Here is a 15,498-nt window from a genome sequence, read left to right as displayed (position 1 = left end):
AACTTGGAATTTCCCAACCTAGTCCAAATTTGGACGAAATCAGAGTCAGTAAGGTCTAGGGAAATCTGGTAACAATTGGTTGATCTAATTATCATTCTGATCACATGAGTAGATAGCTAAGTCGTTAAGAAACCCGTACGACTTTACGGAATTGAATTAGGGTGAATAGAACTCCCGAAATTGATCTTAGCGTGAACATGTATTTTCTGAGTGTCATGGGATGAAGGTGTTTTGTGAAATGGGGTTTTGGAATTCTTAAAATTGCTTATTGTTTCCATACAAGCCGCTGTGGCAGGATTATTTCCGCCAAGGCAAGGCCGCTGTAGCGGGATGACGTCCGCTGTGGCGGGACAATCACGATTTAAATCGGAAATAAACCCTAAAATCGTTTTATTCTGCACTTTTCGACTTTGAGAGCTATGAGACGACCCATGGTTCGCGATATTCCATTCATCCGGGTGTGACCAAGATGTACCGATATTTGAAGCGAATTTATTAGTGGTTTGGCATGAAGAAAGACATAGCGAAGTTTGTGGCTAAGTGTCAAAATTCCCAACAAGTAAAGTATGAATATCAAAGGCTTGCAGGTTTGCTTCAGAGAATGCCAACTCCAGAATGGAAGTGGGAAATAATAGCTATGGATTTCGTGGTTGGTCTTCCCAAGACTTTGGGGAGGTTTTGTAACATCCGGCAATTTGAAATAGCTATGAAGAAGCTTATAATTGGAAATAGTCATTTTTGGAAAGAATTAAAAATCTGAAAATTTAGCTAAGTATGGAAAAAAATGAGTTTTTGGTCAACTATGAGCAGTCATAACTCCTAGCTCAGGCTGAGTTAGGTGTATTTCCAGTTATGTTTGGAAATCTCTTGGAGTGATCTTCCCAACACCGCTGAGTTTGCATGATTCCAAGTTCGTATGAGTGAGTTATGCCCTTTGGAAGTTGGGTTGTTGGCATAGGGCAGTTTAGTCCGAATTTGTAAGGGTATTTTGGTCTTTTTCCTAACCGTTTCTTTTGGTTATATTAAGGTTTTAGAATGATTTTAAATCAGTTTTTCCTTTTAAAAAGTGAGAGTTAGGGTTTTTGAGAGAAGAGGAGAAGGAGAAGAAGAAGCAAGGTTCGTAGAGATCGTTGTGGATTTCGTCGGGGGTGATCCCTATTAAGTTATGTGAGATCATAGTGTTGGGTTGGTTCATTCCCCTACACACCAAACTTGTTTTAATTCCGAGAAAAGATTGGTTGTGTTTGTTGAAGTTTGTGGTTGTGTTTGTTGAAGTTTGTGGTTGTGTTGTTGAAGTTTTTTGTTGGTTTGGTGTATGTTTCCGGTTGTGATTTCGAGTTGAATCTATTGTATATTAAGGGATTTTATGATTCTAAGTGTTTGGGGCTGGAACCTTTGAAGTTAAGAAGGTTTAGAGTTGGAAAAAGGAAGGAGAAAAGTCTGATTTTCGGGGGAAAAGGCTAGGGCGTCGCGCCAGCCAGTGCGCCCCAACAGGGGTTCTGAGCTACCACCCTTGGGGCGGTGCGCCTAGCAGAGCCCCCCCACCAGGCCCCTTTGAAGTCTAAAGGCTGGCGCCCCCCGCCTCTCAAAGCGCCAAGGACGTCAATCCTTCCCATTCATTCCCCACTTTTTCATGCATGTTCCTTGGTAATGTACCTATGTTTTATAGTTGTTTTCAACACTCTAAGGTACATCTAAACATCCCGAACTCATCCATAAACATGAGATTATTACCCTTGAATCCATAATCCAATTCGAGGAAAGTTAGGATCAAAGTCAAGTGAAGTTAGAGTCAAGCTTAGAAGTTAAGAAGTAAGTCAAAGCAAGTCTTTCAAGAGTCTTTATTGAACGTTTTAACTTCATTGTTAGGCTCAAGTTTCAAGTTGAGTAAAGAGTATAGAGTTTCAAGTTAAGTAAAGAGCATAGAATTTCAAGTTAAGCCAAGAGTAAAGAGTCAAGTTCATTTCTCAAAAGTTATTATGGAACTAAGTATTCCCGAAGAAGTTTATAAATGTTTTCACATTTAAGATGAGAGGAAACTGAGATTTCCAAAAGAGTTTTGAGCAGTATGAGTACTATCTCTTTTAAGAAAAGATGAGTTTTGTGAAAGAGTTTCTAAAACATGATTAGTATGACAATCGAGTATGTCATCAATGTTTAAACATTATGGTCTCTAGATATACCATCAATGTTTATGCAGTATGACTTCCCGAGTCATCAATGATCGTATTAAAAACATGGTTTTGATATGTTCTTTTTAGAAAGAGTTTTCAAGAGCAAGTACCTCTTTTAAGAGGGTAGTTTGAGCAATTATTTCAAACTAAAGAAAGATGTGTTTAAAACACTTATGAGCTAAAGTATTTTTGGGAGTAGTCTTGAGCATCGAATTGGGGACACAAGTTCATATTAACTCAACTATCCATAAGAACCATGTAGCCAAACATGGGATTTGACGGGTCATACTTTTTAAATGATCACGTAAAGTTAAGCTAGTGGATCCACTAAGTTAAAGTTAAAATAAGGTCTTATATCACGGCAAGGTATAGGATAATCCTTGGGCAACGTGAGGTAAAACGTTGTATCACCACTTAGGCATGTAGTGGTGGCTGTCGGTTAGAGAAAGTCCCACAGTAGAAATTGCATGGTTTCTCGAGGGGTTCTGCTTAGTATGGATGGGGGTATGGGACTTCATTCATACATTGCACAAGTAGACTTTGAGAGGAAACATGGTATTTTCATGATATTATAAATATGATTTTAACGTCATGTTTTAAATAGTTTTACAAGCTTTATATATATTGCATGTGTCTTATTACATTATATTTGAGTTCAGTTATTCATGAGTTGAACAGAGCCAATGTAAGTTCTCTTTTGTATCCCTTTCAAGCTTAAGTTGTTGTTTAGTTGTCCAGCTCGCATACTCGTACATTTCATGTACTGATGTCAGTTAGCCTGCATCTTATTATGATGCAGACGCAGGTACCCAGGATCATCATCCAGCACGCCGTTGATCCAGTTGAGCACTCCAGAGTCAGTGGTGAGCCTCCTTGCATTCCGGAGGACTCTGTTATTTCGTTTTTCTTAGTTTTGCTTTATTAGGATGTTGCGGGGTCTGTCCTAACATTCATCTCAGTATTATAGAGGCTTCATAGACAGTCAGTCAGTCAGTTAGTGTTGAGTCTCTTATCTATGTATATGTAAATATTCTATTTTGAGACTCGAGTTGCCTTTTTGGCTAGATTTTATCAGTTAAGTTGTCATATGAACTTTCATTGCATGGAGTTATTCTGTTGAGTTAAGGTTTCTGCTGAGTTAAGTAAGCCAGGCCAAGGGTTCGCTTGGGGGCCAACAATGGTCTTCGAGTGCCGGCCACGTTCAGGGTGTAGGCTCGGGGCGTGACAAGTTTGATTCTATTTGGGTAGTGGTTGACAGATTGACTAAGTCAGTTTATTTTATTCAAGTCAGAATAGATTATTATGCTGAACAATTGGCTAAGGTTTATGTGAAAGAGAGAGTGAGGTTGCATGGGGTGCCTCTTTCTATCATCTCATACCGTGGTACTCAGTTTACCTCCAAATTTTAGAGGAAGTTACATGATGAATTAGGCACATAACTCTCTTTTAGTACAGCTTTCCATCCACAGATGGATGGGCAGTCAGAGTGGACTATTCAAATATTAGAAAACATGTTGAGGGCATGTGTGATTGATTTTGGAAGACATTGGGATAAGTTCCTACCGTTGTGTGAGTTCTCATATAATAATAGTTATCACTCCAGCATTGATATGGCACCATTTGAGGCACTTTATGGGAGGGGATGTAGATCACCCATAGGATGATTCGAGGCTGGAGATGTGAAACCTTTGGGGGTTGATTTAGTGAAGGATACTCAAGATAATGTGAGGAGTCAAGCTAAGCTTTTAGTGGCCTAGAGTAGACATAAAAAGTATGCAGACCATAAGGTAAGAGACATGACATTTCAGACTAGTGAGAATGTTCTTTTTAAAGTATCACCAATGAAAGGGGTGATGCGATTTGGCAAGAAGGGCAAGCTTAGTCCTCGTTACATTGGTCTCTTTGAGGTTCTTGATTTTGTAGGGCCAGTGGCCTACATATTGGCCTTACCTCCCAACCTATCAGGAGTTCATTCGAAATATCATGTGTCCATGTCGAAGAGATATCATGGGGACGGAGATTACATCATAAAATGAGACTCAGTTGTGTTAGACAAAGACTTCAGTATGAGGAGGAACCAATTGAAATTCTTGATCGTGATGTGCGTAAGTTGAGGACCAAGGAGATTAAGTCCGTGAAAGTTCAGTGGAAGCATCGTCCAGTTGAGGAAGCTACTTGGGAAATCCAGAAGGACATGCGAGACAAGTATCCCCAGTTGTTCATCAATTCATGTACTACTCTACTCTAACATTAACCCATTTTTCCTAGTTGTCACTCGAGGACAAGTGATGGGTAAATTGGTATCTATTGTAACGATTTGTTCCCGTCGTTATAAAAAAAAGGTAACAGATAAATCGGAGTCAGTAAGGTCTAGGGAAATCTGGTAACAATTGGGTGATCTAATTATCATTCTGATCACATGAGTAGATAGCTAAGACGTTAAGGAACCCGTACGACTTTACGAAATGGAATTCGGATGAATAGAACTCCCGAAATTGGTCTTGGTGTGAACGGATATTTTCTAAGTGTCATGGGATGAATGTGTGTTGTGAAATGGAGGTTTGAAATTCTTAAAATTGCTCACTATTTCTGTGCAAGCCACTGTGGTGGGATTATTTCTGCCAGAGCGGGGCCGCTGTAGCGGGATGAGGTCTGTTGTGGCGGGATAGTCACGATTTAAATAAGAAATAAACCCCAAAATTATTTTATTCTGCACTTTTCGACTTTGAGATCTAGGAGACGACCCTAGTCAGGTTCTTGACCGTTTTCACCATTCTTAAGGCTAAAAGTAAGGTTTAAACTCTCCGAATTCGTTTTTCGATCTGTAGAATGTAAATTAATAGGTAATTATCGATGTGAGAGGGTTTTGATCTGGATTTTATGGTAGAAAAAACCCTAATCTGGGTATGGGGATCAAGAGTTTGACCTAGGATTGATATTATTGTTTATAATCCGAATAATTAGGTGTTGTTTATTGATCCTCACATTATTATGATTGTTTGTAGACCAAGAACAAGCGGGAAGAATCCGGAAAGGGAAGAATCAAGTTTCTTAGGGGATTCAAGCTTTGTTCGAGGTAGGTGATGGTTGTGATTTCATGTTGTATGATATATATATTTGTTCTTGCTTCATTATAATGCATGTGTGCATGCGAATGTTGCATGGTTGATTTCACTAATTGTAAATGATGATAATTGAATAATTGCACGCCATGAATCATGACTTGATTGTATGATTATGAGAATGTACATTGTGATTGTGATTATGGCTTATTGAATGGATCGGGTGTTACGTTTCGACACACTAACTGGATCGGTTGTCGCGTACCGGCATAAACCTTGGAACGGGTATCACAATCCGACACACTAACTTGGAACAGGTACCACGTACCGGTACACTAACAATTTGGGTGTGGGTTCCATGAGAGGACCATTGACTTGACATAACTGTGTAATTTGAGAATTGTGAACTTGATTGTTATTCATAAATGATATTGATATTGTATATGTTTGGCTTATATGTATGTTACACTTAGTGGGATAGTCGCGTGATCCTACTAGTACACGGTGGTTGAGTACTGATACTGCATTTGCTCTTTCTTTGTTGAGTACATGACATCTTCCGACGGCTATTGGCAGACCTCGCTTAGAAGATTAGTGATCGTCATCGAATTCATGGGTGAGCCAGTTCTTCCGAGCTGCCATGAGTTCTCTTTCGTTTATGTCCCCATTTCGGACTTAGACTAGTACATTAGGATTTCTTATGTTTATGAGGTTGTACCCATTTTCTTAGACTTGTTGAACTTTAGATGTTTTGGTACATTGACTTTCAGGTATTAGGTATTATTCTGCATTTGTTTTTATTAGACTTTTGTTTGGAGTTTATGGGAACTCCCTATTTTTTTCCCTTAGCATTTAAACATGCTTCCGTAACTTTAAATGTCTTAGTTTTGATTGAGTTTGTTAGTTTGGGTTGTAGTAATGGTTCTCTCACCAGAGGGTTAGTGTGGGTGTCAATCACGACGGTCTGGGTCGTGTCAATGATTGGTATGAAGAAAAAAAAATATTTTTTATTAATTGATTTCTTATTTATTTTTTAGTGTTTGATAAGTAAGTATTTATATATAATTTAGTAAAAAAATATGAGATAATTATACTCTAGTATTGTTCATAAAGTTACTTTATATAATTTAGGCAAGATTTTTTATGGCTGCCTAAATTAGCTGAAAGGAGAAACTTAAGGGATCGAGATGACTGTCATGGGGTCATAGACTTCTCCCGACCTCCAAATATTCAAACTCAAAAACCAAATGATAGACTTCGATGAGATGAATCCAACACTATCAAGAATAGGGTTAAAATTGCATCCACAACTCGGAAAAATCTCAAACTACAAATGCAATTATTGTAGCGAAATTTCAAGATCAAAGTGTCATCCATTTTTGTATATTATGGTATAAAATTGTATATGAGTTTACATATATCTTTTATATATTGATGTATGGTATTGTATATCAAGTTCTTAAACATTTTTGTATAAAAGAAAATATATATATTTTTTGTAAGCGGCCAAGAATGTGGAGCTTTTCGGGCTGAATTTAGGTTTAGTTAGGCTTCAATGTGGGTCTTGAACACCAGGTGAAAAATAAAAAAATAAATAAAATTAGACAACCAATGAAATTAAAAAAAAAAAAGAAAAACACACTGAAATGGGGCATTCCGAGAATTGAACTCGGGACCTCTCGCACCCTAAGCGAGAACCATACCACTAGACCAAATGCCCTATTGCTGTTTAGTTTCGTAGTAAAGGTTTAAGATAAAGAGAAAGTGAAACTCTGAAGCAAATATATTATATATTCCCCTCGTTTTAGAATATGGTCCCTTATATTTGAGGGTAGGTTCGAAATAGTTATTTAAGTATGCACAAAATAATCTTAATCTTAAAAAATTATCAACAGTTAACATTTTAAGTCTCCGCAAAAATATTTATCGAACTATGTAAGTTAGATTTGAATTTTGATGAGAACTAGAATAAACTGACATTTAGATTCACAATTGTTGTTGTTTAATNGTTTAACATAAAGAGAAAATGAAACTCTGAAGCAAATATATTATATATTCCCCTCGTTTTAGAATATGGTCCCATATATTTGAGGGTAGGTTCGAAATAGTTATTTAAGTATGCACAAAATAATTTTAATCTTAAAAAATTATCAACAGTTAACATTTTAAGTCTCCGCAAAAATATTTATCGAACTATGTAAGTTAGATTTGAATTTTGATGAGAACTAGAATAAACTGACATTTAGATTCACAATTGTTATTGTTTAATTTTATTGTTATTGTTGATTTATATCTAGAGTCTACTCCAGTTTTTTGAGTGATTTTTTTTTTTAAAAAAAAAATGTCAGTATTTTGTGTTGCATATCATAGGTTTTGGTGTAACTTTCTTGATTTTTATGGTAATCTTTTCTTTTTTTCACTATGATTACATCAAATCTAACAAACATAAATTGTTATATATTTGGTGAAAACTAAAAAATACGCATGTGTTTCCTTAATTATTTAACATATATGAATAATTATTGTTAGAATAATGATATGAAATGGGCTTAAATAAAGAAATGAGAATATATATTACTGATTTCAATTTTATTGGAACTGAGACGTATATGTATAATTTTGAGGGTTTCTTACAAATTATTATTTCCACAATATACATATCTTTTGTATACTATAGTATTGTTTTGATGTATAAAATTTAAACTCTTTCTATAATTGTTGAATTTTCGTGTCCAAAATACGTATTATAGCAGCCAACTTGCTTGAAAAGATAGGAGGTTAATTCAACCAGTGAATATATACTACGTCTTGTTATTCAATATAGGCGTTCTACTTTTATTTCTTTGGATGTAATTATTATTCTAATAAGATTTGAATTATAATGTATTTAAATAAAGTGGGTTAAAATGTATTGTCAACTAATAAAAACAATTAATTTGGACACAAAGGTGTTTTTGTTTAGAATTTATTTGGAAGTTGATAGAGTAGAAAAGACATGGAGAAGATTAGCGATGTGAATTATGGTGAAATGGTTAAAACTTCTTCATTTTTAATTAAAAATTTTGAATTTGAAAACATTGTTTTCAAAAATAGACTTTTATAATACGCGAATTCAACGGAAAAAGAAGTGGCAGGATATTGGTGACTTTTACTTTACTTCTACCTCTTACTTTGTCACACTGACTTACATTTTTTATTTGAAAAAGTTACATAAATACATATCTTAAGATATCATAATTTCTAAAATTTTCTATCATTTAAAAATATATATATATAAAAATCCTTTCTCAAATAAATTTATATTTCCTTTCGGATACATCTCTCCCATTAAGTAATGTATCAAACATCCAATAAAAATATTCAAGAGCAATAAAAAATTTGAAATTTTTGTAATTGAAAAAACTTTCGAAATAAAATGTAATTAACCTCCATAGAATTTCTGTGAATTATATTATTATTTTTCCTTCGATTATAGTCTTCATCTGATCCAAAAAAATTCAAAGATAAATCCAAAAAAATTTTAAAATCAAATATAGGCGCAAAAAAAAGAAAAAAAAACTACAGGCACAACCAAGTGCATGCTTCAATATTATTTTAGTTTCTCATAAAATATCTAGTATATATCTTTATAAGCTTTTGATTAATTTAAATTCGCACCATTTAAGACTCACTAAAAAAGAGTTCAATCAAGATTCATGGCTCAATATTTAGTGTAGTAAATGATGTGTTTGGTACGAAGAAAAATGTATTCCATAAAAAATATATTTTGACTTATTTTCTAATATTTGAGAAGTAAACAAAACACTAATACTATCCAAAAAATATTTATGTGTAATTTAAACTAAGAATAGGATGGGTGAAGAGTAGGAGGTTCAAAGGGAGCGGGGAGGAGACAATGAAAAATATTATAATCAATTGGATATGAAAAAATAATTTTCCTGCACCAAACACACCCAAATCTTTGATCTATATATTTTCTTCTTCTTTTATTATTTCTTCCAAACAGAGCCAAGTAATAAGTAGTATTTTATATCCATTATTGTTAGATTACATTTCCTTTGATACGCTAAATTATGTTGACTTGTTTCTTCCCTTTGTCCTTTTTCTTTAATTTTCGACTAGATAGATCTAGGGAAGATAAACATACCAATCATTTTTTAATATATGTTACAATGTTGTTCACACATTTGAAAAGTCAAGTATAGATAATAAAAGGTACAAGTATTGAAAACACTTTTGGATTTAACGTAAATTATTAGTTTTATTTCTGAATTATTGATAGTCTTAAAAATACTCGTCTACTTGACTAACTCAACTTAAATACACCCCTGATCTGTTACAAAATTACCTAACAAGTGGTCTCAAACTCTTGTAGGAGCGTGAAATTTTTAATAAAATACAGAGAGAAGTGTTGAAAACACTCTTAAACTTGGCGAGAATTAGGGGTGTATTTCACTCATGTGGCAAGATCAGGGTGTATTTAAGTTTAGTTAGTAAAGTAAAGGGGTGATTTTAAGACAGTCAATAGTTTAGGAAAGAAACTAGTAATTCACGTCAAATTTAGAGATATTTTCAATACTTCTCGTAATAAAAATAATTCACCTCTAAAGAAACTTGAAATATAAAATAATGTTATAAAATATAAAAAAAAGAGTTGCTCTAATAATAAGCATCGATCTCACTTCCCATCCTTATACACACAAATCTTGTGAAATACCTCAAAATCTCAAACTTTTCTTTCTTACCCACTAAATTTCTCTTTATCCATATCTAAATCCATTCTAAACTAATAACAGCCCCACCAAATTATTTAATTAAATGATTCAGATTAACTGTTAATCGCAAACTATAATTAAACCACAATAACATATGATTTAGAACACGTAAACGTGTATTAGGTAGAGTGTTACATTTCGTATCAATTTATTTAATTGATTAGCTTAACCTTTTCCCAAGTCATCAATCAACATTGATCAGAAATGAGTTAATCAAAAACAAATAAAATAGTTGAACTCCCATATTTCAGACGTATAAAAAAATGAGTTAATTAACAAATAATATGAATATTTATATCATCAATGATTTAAAGGAATATTAGTCAGGTGAAAACACAATTGAAAAGCAAAATATGCTTAAACTCTCAGAAAAACTAAAATAAGATATAATAATAATTACTATTAATAAAACGTAATCTCCAAAACAAAAAAAAAAATTCATTAAAAATAACAAACAAATAAATGAATATTCATCTAAATATCCATTTTAGTGGATAATAGGGGATAATATACATATTTGATTAATTTTTACAGAGCCGATTATCCAATTCATATTTAACGAATATAATTATTATTTTTTATAAAAAAAATTAATCAGTTTGTCAGCCCTAATCATGCTCTGCAAGTAGATATATAGCTTTGGTGTCAATATTTTTAATTTAATCTACATTTAAGTCAATTCCATTCTCTTATTTTTCTTTTTTGAGAACATCCCCTAATGATAGTTTTTGACTAAAGATTCATATTTCGTTTTCTAATAAAAACGTGATATTGAACCTAATCTATCATTTAATGGATATAAATTAAAATACAAGGCAACAAATTAAACACGTATAGAGAAGTCAAAACAAAGATATCTATTGGGAATTCATTTGACTTTAAATATTGCACTATATAAATAGCTCCACATTTAATCACCTAGGATGTGGTGTTGCAGCGGATATGAAGCTACTCTTCTCTTAATCATAGGTTTCAAATTCAAGTCTTGTGTATGAAAAAATCATTAATAGGGAGCGTTTTCCTCCCGAATGGGGCTCTACGCGGCACGAATCCAAATTATTGAGACTTCAATGCGAATATCAGACTTTAGGATAGAAAAAAAAAACGAAAAATAGAAAGTGTTGATAGTTAACATGTTGTATACTTCAACTTCACAGTAAGAGATCTCCTTTTAATCAACTCATTGTGAAGATTTTATCTCTTAATTACTTTGAAATTAAAGTTCAATTTGTTAATTATCAACGACATTAATTAAATAACTAAAAGCATTACTATGTGTCTGCGGAGTAATTATTTAGCTAAGAAGTACAACTATTTAAAAAAAGTTCTTTAGTAGTACAAATTTTTTAAGTTTTTGTACAATAAACTATCCTAACAACCACTATTGGGTGAAGGAATTTATGAAGTTTGAGAAGTAATTGATGGCTTAGCAATTACACCATCTATTTCAAAATAAATGAATTATTAAGGTAATACACATCTATTAAGAAGAAAAGTTTAGGACATAAATTGAACACCACTTTCTATTTTTGTCCTTTTAGTTATTCTCAAACTATTCTTGAAATTATAAATTATTTAAAGTAAAATAATAAATATGAACAATTAACTCTCTTGAATTATCACCTAGAAAATGTAAATGAGGGGCAAAATAAAAAAAAAACAATTCAACATCTCCCTTAAACTTTGAACAATTCACTTATTTTGAAATATAAAAAAAGGCCCAACAATTTACTTATTTTGAAATGGAGGTAGTATTATTTAGTGTTAATTATGATTGGTCACTCAACTAACTTTTATATTATTGCATTAAAGTTACTATATACTTCCTCCGTCCCATTTTATATGTTATTCATTTCTATAAATAGCTGGATCACAATACTTGTCATTTTATAAAATTTATGCATAAATTACCATATTTTGCCTATTATACCCTTGATAGAATAGTTAATTAATCTTGTCATTTATTAATAAAGTTGACTTAAGAAAACATTAAATAAGGGTATAGGGTAAAATTACATCATTTCTTAATGCAATTGCAAAGTAAAAATGTGACATATAAAGTGAAACGGAGGAAGTAACTTCTTACAACGAAAAAAGAACCCAACTTAACTTATTCTATGTTAATTAGGAAGAACCATATAGTAATATCCATCTTTTTCTTCTTGGTACAATCCATATAGTTTGATGAAAGTGCTATAAATAGACCGCCAAATTAGGAAAAGTTCTACTAATTGGGGAATATGTTACTAACATTTTAAACTACAATCTAGACTCATTTATTGTTGTGAGGTATAAAGTATAATACTTCCAGAATTAAATGAATGAATATTTTATCCCATGTTTGGTTGGAGGTATTAGGTAGTCATTAGATTAGTTATACCACAAATTTTATCATAGTGATAAGATAAGTTATCCCATATACATGGTGGAATAACTTTTCTCAGAATTAATTATCCTAGAATAACTTGTTCCTAACCTAACGACTCCTAAAAGTACGGCTTAATTACTCCCACGGGAATGTTTCTTTTTCTGTTTAAGATGATTCGATCCCTTGGAATGAAAAAGTTGAACTTAGTTATTATACTGTTGTAGTTCTAAAATTTTCCTTGGTTGAGCGATTCTTTTCTCATTCAAAAGGTAATTAAGGGGATAAAATAAACTTGGGAAAATGGACAAATATACCCTAAACTATCGTAAATGGTATGCAGATACCCTTCGTCATACTTTTGGAACATTGGTGCTCCTGCCATCCAAAAATTAGAGCATATATGCCCTTCACTCTAACAGAAGACTAAATAGGGACACGTGACACAATCTTATCCGTCGATCCAGTATTTAATAAATGTCGGTCGGTGAATAAGATTATGACACGTGTATGTCCGTTAGTATAAAGGGTATACATGCTCTAGTTTTTGGACGACAAAGGCACCAACGCCCCAAAAGTATGACGGAGGGTATCTGCATACCATTTACGATAGTTCGGGGGTATATTTGTCTTTTTTCCCAATAAACTTTACTCAACAACAACAATAACATATTCACCAGTGTTTCAAAAGGCGGGGGCGTGAGGCGAGATGCTTTTTACAGTATAGGGCGAGGCGTAAGCCCCGAGACACGAGGCGTAAGTCCCATGGATCTACGGGGTGTAGTCTCATGTATATTCAATTTTATAGTTTTATTACTAACAAAATAAGCAAAAGTAAACCTTTCAATGATTTTTGATTTTTATTTGAGATAAATATTAATAATCAATAAATGAAGAAAAATAGTATTATAATTACTATTTGAGAAATATCATTACACCAATAATAAAAATATGATTTAAAGCCAAAAAAAAAGTTCAAAAAAATAAATTTAAAACGTCTAGGCGTGCGTTTTTACTCCCAGGACTTACATTTTTATGCTCGGGGCTTACGCCTCAAATTTTAGGACTTACGCCTTATGAATCTACGTCTTTAATTTACGCCCCAGAGCGTTTTTAGTACGCCCCACCCCAAGACTCGCCCCAAAAATATTTTTGAAAACACTGATATTAATTCACTATAATGTAAAGGGTATTTCTTTTTTCCTACACTATACTAAAGGGATAAAAATAAATTTACTCAACACCAATAATATCATACTCAATGTATTCTCATAAATATGTCCGAGAGAAAAAAGTATCCCCTCAGCTCACAAGAAATGTAACCAAAGTGAGGTTGAAAAAAATAATGGCAACAAAATAACAAGATAGACAAAGAAAATGAAGCAACAAGTAGTAGTAAAAATGAAGGATAAGATACTACACGAATACTAAATAATACTAATTGTTAGAAGAAAAATAATAGAGAAATTTAAAAGCTTTGAGGCGTGAAAGATCACTATCTTTCAAGAGTTATTGCATGTATATATTTTTAAGGATGACAAACAATTCTCTATCAAGATATAACAAAACTTGAAATATATATGCAATTGAATCCGCTACTTCTGGGAAAGCTTCGTATTATAGAACTTAAGAGATGACTTTTCATGAACAAGATGACTTTTCATAATAGTCATGTTCTTTCATGTAAAAATGACTTTTCATGAAAGAGACACTCATTTTCTGAACAATCACAACCTAAAAGATGGCTTTTTCCACCAATGTGGGAACTTTCCCTTTATATTATAACTATCCTATCACTAATAAATAAGGAGAAGATGAAAAGAGGAGACTCGCCTCCTATTTCTTTCACATAAAAGTACGACAACACTCAACTACCTACTAACCTTCTATCTTAATTCTAGGTCTTCATAACTTCGATCCTATGAAGGGTTAGGTCCTCAATAAGCTAAAGATGCATCATATCCCTTGTCTAATCACCTCCTCTAGTTCTTGTTCGATAACCTCTCACACGTCTTTACTGATGCATCCGCACATTTCCTTTACACAGGCCCAGACCATCTCAACCTTTCTTCTCTCATCTTGTCCGCCAAAGAAGTGACTCATTTCTTGTCCTTTATAACTTTATTTCTAATTTTATATCTCCTAGTATGCCCACATATCCATCTGATAGAGCGTCCTCATATTTGCTACCTTTATCTTATGAACATGTGCATTCCAACACTCTGCCCATACAACAATATAGGTCTAACCACCACTCTATTCCCGCTCCAATATGAAGTGCCACATCATGATTAATAATATACTTATTTTAATTTCTTGGATTATAAACCCAAGATACTTGAAGCGATCGATCTTCACTTCTACCTCCATTTCATATATCACATCGTTGAATTTGCATTCGGAGTACTCTGTTTTCGTCCTACTTATATTGTAAAACCTTTAGATTCTATAGGGTTTATCTCCAAACTTTCACCTTATTGTTAACTCCACCGTGCGTCTTGTCGATCAATAATTCTATGTTATCAACAAACAACATACAGCATGACACAATCTCTTAAATATACCGTGTCAATTCATCCTTCATAAAGACAAATAGAAACGGGCTGAGGACTTGATCCTTGTACAACCCCATCATAAAAACGAAATATTTTGATCAATCACTCCCACTATTATTGTTCGGATCTTACCTTCATTGTATATATCCTTAATTATCCTAATATAAACCACACAAGTACACTATAGTCTTCGAACATTTTCATAAATTAAAACCTCCTCTTAATAAGGAACTTTATCATGTCTTTTTTCTAACTTCTTGTATAATAAGGAATCATGGAAACTGTTGAAAGAAAAAATGTAACAACAATATTTTCACTCATTCAATGAGATATCAAGTAATAACTTGGGTAGTGTGTACTAAAAGTCCTATCAAGTCATTATCAAACAACATTTGTGTAGTATTATACAAAGATAAACTTTTAATTCAAGGGTCCCATTAAAATGTCAAGTAGATGCAGCCAACTCTTACAGGTCCACAAGTATCAAACCTCATTTAAAGCTTTGAGCTGTCACTTAAAAAGAGAGAAAAAAGAACATATTTTTCTGAACATAACATTAATATCCAA

At 33.0% G+C, this 15,498-nt stretch overlaps 1 non-coding gene across 1 annotated transcript; it reads right to left on the bottom strand.

Annotated features, from left to right (window-relative positions):
* Positions 1 to 6,884: 6,884 nt before the first annotated feature.
* TRNAP-AGG (transfer RNA proline (anticodon AGG)) lies at positions 6,885 to 6,956 on the bottom strand. Its single transcript has one exon. It is a non-coding gene; the product is annotated as a tRNA-Pro (tRNA).
* Positions 6,957 to 15,498: the final 8,542 nt, after the last annotated feature.

The sequence above is a fragment of the Solanum stenotomum genome, unplaced genomic scaffold (assembly GCF_019186545.1).
Source record: "Solanum stenotomum isolate F172 unplaced genomic scaffold, ASM1918654v1 scaffold11127, whole genome shotgun sequence".
Taxonomy (NCBI): domain Eukaryota; kingdom Viridiplantae; phylum Streptophyta; class Magnoliopsida; order Solanales; family Solanaceae; genus Solanum; species Solanum stenotomum.
Note: the sequence above shows the minus strand (reverse complement) of the source record. Positions and strands in the feature narration are given on the sequence as shown.